Source organism: Choloepus didactylus, chromosome 10 (genome assembly GCF_015220235.1).
Source record: "Choloepus didactylus isolate mChoDid1 chromosome 10, mChoDid1.pri, whole genome shotgun sequence".
Classification (NCBI taxonomy): Eukaryota; Metazoa; Chordata; class Mammalia; order Pilosa; family Megalonychidae; genus Choloepus; species Choloepus didactylus.
The window spans coordinates 118,878,674-118,884,229 of record NC_051316.1 but is presented as its reverse complement, the minus strand read 5'-3'; positions in this window follow the sequence as shown (position 1 = coordinate 118,884,229).

Sequence of the window (5,556 nt, the reverse complement as noted above, 5' to 3'; positions counted from 1 at the left end):
CTGGTGGAATATTAAGTCAGCTGATATCATATACATGCCAAGATGGGATGAAAAAACTTTATTATTTACATAAGGAGGCTTTCTGGGGAGAGTAGTGTAGCTTCCAAGCAGGTACAAAATTGGTTGAGAGAGCAGAGGAAGAAGACTGTTTTGGGATTTTTATGGTGGTTATGGGGTCAGGCCAGGGTGAAGGATCCTGCATGTGGTTTGAATTTCCCAAGGGCACCAAAGGAGGGAATGAATACCCAGGCTCTTATCAGCTTGCTGAGATGTGAGGCAAAAGGGAAAGAGGGAGAGGTGAGGCTTACAAGCTTTCAGTGATCAAACACAAAGAAAAGGAGTCAGTATCTTTATTGCATACTATATTGACTCCACCTGATTATTGTGCACTTGAAAACACTGTATACTCTGCAGTTGTACGTTGTAGTGTTCTATAACTCATAGGTTTTAAAAGGTGGTTGATAGGTAATGTTGTTCAGATCACCCATGCCTTTGCTCATTTTGTATCTAGTTCTATGAGTTGATAAGACATAGGTTTTAACATCTTCCAGCATGTTTATGGAATTGTCTATTTGTCCATTAAATCTGTTTACTTTTGCTTCATGTATTTTGAAGCTGTTTTGGTGTACATACACGTTTATTATTATGTCATCATGATGAATTGACCCTTTTATTGTTATTAAATATAACTTTTTATCTCTGATAGTATTCTTTGTCTTTAATTCTATTTTATTGGATATTAATGTAATCCTCTGACTTTCTTATGAATACTATTTGCATTGATTGTCTTTTTCCATCCACACACTTTCAATCTATGCATATATTTATGTGTAAACACTACCTCTTCTAGACAGCATGTAGTTAGGTCTTGCCATTTAAGAAAATCTATTTTCACAACCTTTTTCTTTTGATTGTTTATTCCATTAAGAATTAATGTAATTATTGATTTTGATTGGATTTAGGGCTACCATATATTGCTATCTGTTTGTCCCTGTCTGTTTCTTGTTCCTCTCTTCCTCTTTTCTGGCTTCTTTAGAATTTTTTGATTATCTTTTAGATTTAAATTCTAATTAATCTGTTTTATTAACTATACACCCTGCATTATTTTCAGTGGGTGCTACAGAAATTATAATATATTCCTAAGTTTTCACTGTCTACTTAAAATTTTATTTTTACTGATTTGTAAAGGCTATTTATGATTGATGTTGATAACCCACCTCTTAATTTTGTTCAAAGTGTATATCAGGTAATCCCTTATAACCCTGTATCATATGACATCCAAACAGAAGAGAGAAACACTTATAAGTGTTCCAAACAGATGGAATATTATGTGGGGAATCAGTTCCAAGCTGGAGGAAGAGCAGATATGCCACACAAGGGCCAGTGAGGCAAGAAGGGCAGGGAAGGAAGGGAATGAAACTGACGGTAGCAGGCAAATGATGGACACACACACTGCGTGCTTTTTCCACCTGAACCTAGAGCAGGTTTCAAGCGCTATTATTTTGCTGCTATGAAAAATAGCCTTTAGATGTGCTCCCATCTCCCCAGCTCTAGCTCTTGCCGCAAGCCCTTACCTCCCCCAGGTTAGGTAGTTAGGGCGTCTTTTGTTTCCTTTATGTTCTTTCCCAGGAGCCGCTTCCCCGGAAGGGTTTTGTCTCTCAATGCCGACTCCATCACCGTCTTATCCGAATTATTTCTGGCTCAAGTTTTTATTTTTTCTCTCTCTCTTTTTTAAAAACTGTTTGTGGCAATTATAGAATAGCCTCCTTTCCATTGTTCAGTGACACAGAAAGAAAAGGTGCAATTCTTAAAACTGTAGTACATTTCACACCCCAGGTGATGACAGAGGGCACTTTAATGAACCTTTTGGTTTCACAAAAGTCTGACTCATGTCACAGTTTTAATGAGATAGGTTTTTTTTTTTTTTTTTAAATAGTATTTAAGCCTTCTCTTTCTAAAACATTAAAAAAAATAATTTTGTTATCTTGAAATACTCTTCTGAAGTGACTGATTTGGGGGCTTCATTACTCATTACTCTAAGTAATGTTGGAGTTGGGATTTCAGGGAACCCTGGAGACTGAGTAAGGAAAGGGAAGAGGGAAGAAAGGGATAAAGGACTCTGGGAAGGAAACTTAGCCACAGGGCAGCAGACCAGGCCCTGAAAAGATGGCCAGAAAGGGTTCCTTGTGATCAGGGATGGTCAATGACCTGTGGAAACATTGATGTCAGACACCCAATGTTAACTTACCTCCTGTTCACTGCTGTGATTTTTTCCCCATTGTCTTCACATGTTTGGTCAAGTCTCTTTTGCCCAGGTTAGAGGTTGTGTCATTGAACTGTAAAGGTTTGTGCTCATATTTGGGATAAGCAGTTCACAGAACGTAGAGTAGTGATAAGATGGCTGAGGTATAAAGACCATCAGGAAGTGGTGATGACAACAAATACTAATGAGAAGTTACACACTTCTGAGAAACCCTAGAACTGTTTGTGGACTCAGGTCATTCTACACATATTCATGAAGAGGGCTTGAAAATTATATTTCATTCGTCAAGGTAATAGTGACTCCCATAAGGTTAGCAAACAGACATATTTATGTTATGCTAGTTTCTAATACTTACGCATCTTTCCCCTCATTTTATGTATTCTATTTATATTTATTGGATTTAAAATTGAAGAATGCAGAGTTTATGGATGGAAGGGATTTATTATTCTCTCTCTCTCTCTCTCTGCCATTTAATCTGAGTGATACGTATATCTGCCTAGGTGAATTATTTGAAGATGCCTGCAGCATGGAATGAGATGGAGTTACAAATTAGCTTGTTAGAAAACTGAACAGCTTGATGGCTTATAGGTTTTCATTATGTATGGCTTCAAAATTTCTGAATTTGTTGTGAATTTCAAAAGGCCACTCATTCACATAATCATTTATAAATTCCGAGCATCAGGGTCAAATGCAGGAGTTTTTAGATTATTTGTACAGTAAAACCCTTCCTCTCTTTTCTTACTAATTTACTAAAAAAGAATTAAATGTCAATATGTATAAAATCCTTATAACAATTCCTGAAAATTTGTAAGTTATTATTATCATTATTAACAAAAAGTTAATGTAGCTGAGTTCTTTCTGCTATATTATCAGTAAAATATGATGGTATGAACAAAGGTCTGGACAAAGCCATGGAATACATTTGGAACAAGGACCCCAACAGTATATGATAGTAGATTTAGGATGGGATAAGGCAAATCTCAAGACTCATGATTGGTTATCTGAAATAGAGTAATGAGTCTAATATAATTAAGTCTTTAGGGCATTATTCATGAAGTTTCAAAAAGTTTTGAACATCTCCCCTGAAGCAATTTAAAGTCAAAGCTTAGACAAGTGCAGAAGTCCCTCAGAGCAAGAAATATCTAAATTACTTCCCTGAGTCTTGAGCAAATTGTTTAGAGAATTTCACAGTTCTTCAAGAGGAGGCAGTGTTTCCACCTGGGCTTCAAGGGCAAATGAGTTCTGCCACATTTCTGAAACTGAACTGCCCAATATTCATTTTCCTCTTACTTCTGAACTAGCAGAACCAAAATACACTCTCTTTGTAACCATATTTGGCTGCTATGTAGAAAAGATTTCAAAATAATTTTTGAAAAGGTACCTGTGCCTCCTAGTTATCCAGAGAATAAGTTCTATAACATTATGGCTCCCCAGTGGTTACCCCTTAAGAAATTCATCAGCCTTGTGGAAAATTTGGTAGAAGATTGAAAATAGAAGATCAAGGCAAAATAATCTGCTGTGTTTTTGCAACCTAGGAGGTGAGGTGACCTTCCATTTGGAGGTAATTGCTGAAAACATATTTACTAATGCAAATCCAAGGGGGTTTGGTCAGTCCTATGAACTGAGCTGAAATAAACCATGAGTTTGGGGAATGGGATTTTTTATATTGGAGACAGTTTTTAGGGAATAGGAAAAAAAATTCAAAGAGAATTGTTTTGCGTACAGTGAGAAAATGGAGGAAACATGAAAAATTTGACTGAAAGTAGTTTCAAATCCAAAGCAATTTGAACATTCGAAAAAGATGGATGCTTATGTCAAAATTTATCGATAGGAATGAAGATGCGTTTGGTCAGGATATACTCCTTGTTGCATTACAAGTATCTATCTGTCTAGCAGTGTAATTTCTCCTTGGTTCGATAAGGTTACTGCACCATAGACAGCAGATCTGCATTCTTGATACAGATTATGAAGCTGGTGTTAAAAAAATTCTGATTCTAAATTCACCTCAGAGCACCAATTCAGTTCTGTGTGGTTCAGTTTAGCAAATGTTTGTCCAGTACTAATTATAAGTAAGCAGTGTGCTCCAGTCAGTCTTTGAGATTCTGACAAGGAGTGCAATTTGGAAAACTTTTTTACTTGTTCTTGAACACATTTTGGATTCATGAAAAAAGGAAACTAACAGGAACAATGAGTCCTTAGCTAATATGGAAGAATTTTTACTCTTATAGTTATGTTTGCTTGAGTATTTTGGGGATTATTTTTAATATTTTTCATTTTTTTCTTGGGTGACTTTAAGCATAATATTTGTACAATACAATTTTAATATATTAAAATTTTAGAGGAATGACATTTTAAAAAAAATGTCAACCTATGAGTTCTTTGTTTTAAACTTCACTGGGCTTTTGCTACAATGATAAAAAAACTTCAATACAAAGTCAGTAGAATTTGGTATAATGCACATCCATGCCATGTCACAGATGTGATGAAAAGTAATAGATTGTATTGGTAGATACCTGAGCAAGTAGGTATCTTTAAAATTGTTGAAACGTTAAAGATATAGTAGGAGGGAGGTATTGGTGTCAGAAATACAAAGGAACTTGAGATGAGAAAAAACTCAATAAGCCAGTTGAAGATAAATGAAATAGGAAAAAAAAAAAAGCTAGGTGATTCACACGCATTACCTTATTTATCCTCCAAGAACCCTATGATGAGGGTAATAAAATCCCCATGTGTGAGGAAACTGAGGCTAAAAGGGTTAAATAAATTGCCCAAGTTCACATAGCTTGTAACTGGAAGGGTTAAGATTTAAACTCATGTTCTTTCCACGGGACAAAGCAGGTTTGGCTTGATAGTAAGTTGCACGGTGGCAGCAGTTAGAACAATGGTTGTCACCGTGAGATTGGGCCTGTGCTTCTCTCAGGCATCATTTGCCAGGGGATTAGGATTTGGGTGGCTTTATTTATCACACAGTATTGAGAAGGTGGATCTGGGACTTAGAGCAAAAGAAGCATGCATCTTTAGGGTACCAAAGTATCCCAGAGTCAAAAGGGTGGAACAAGTGAAAATAAGGACAAAGTAAGATAGAAGGGGAAGCACCCTAATAACAGCCAAAGGCAGAGCTGGGTGGTTAAAAACTAGCTGAAATAGGTCCAAAGGATTCAATTCAGACTTTAAACTTATGCCAAGTTTCCTAAATGAGGAGAAATGGTCTATGTGTCAGTGCTTCTTTGTTTCCAGAAATTTCTTTTTGTTTTGTGAATGAACTGGAGCACTTTTGATGGATTCTGTGGGTG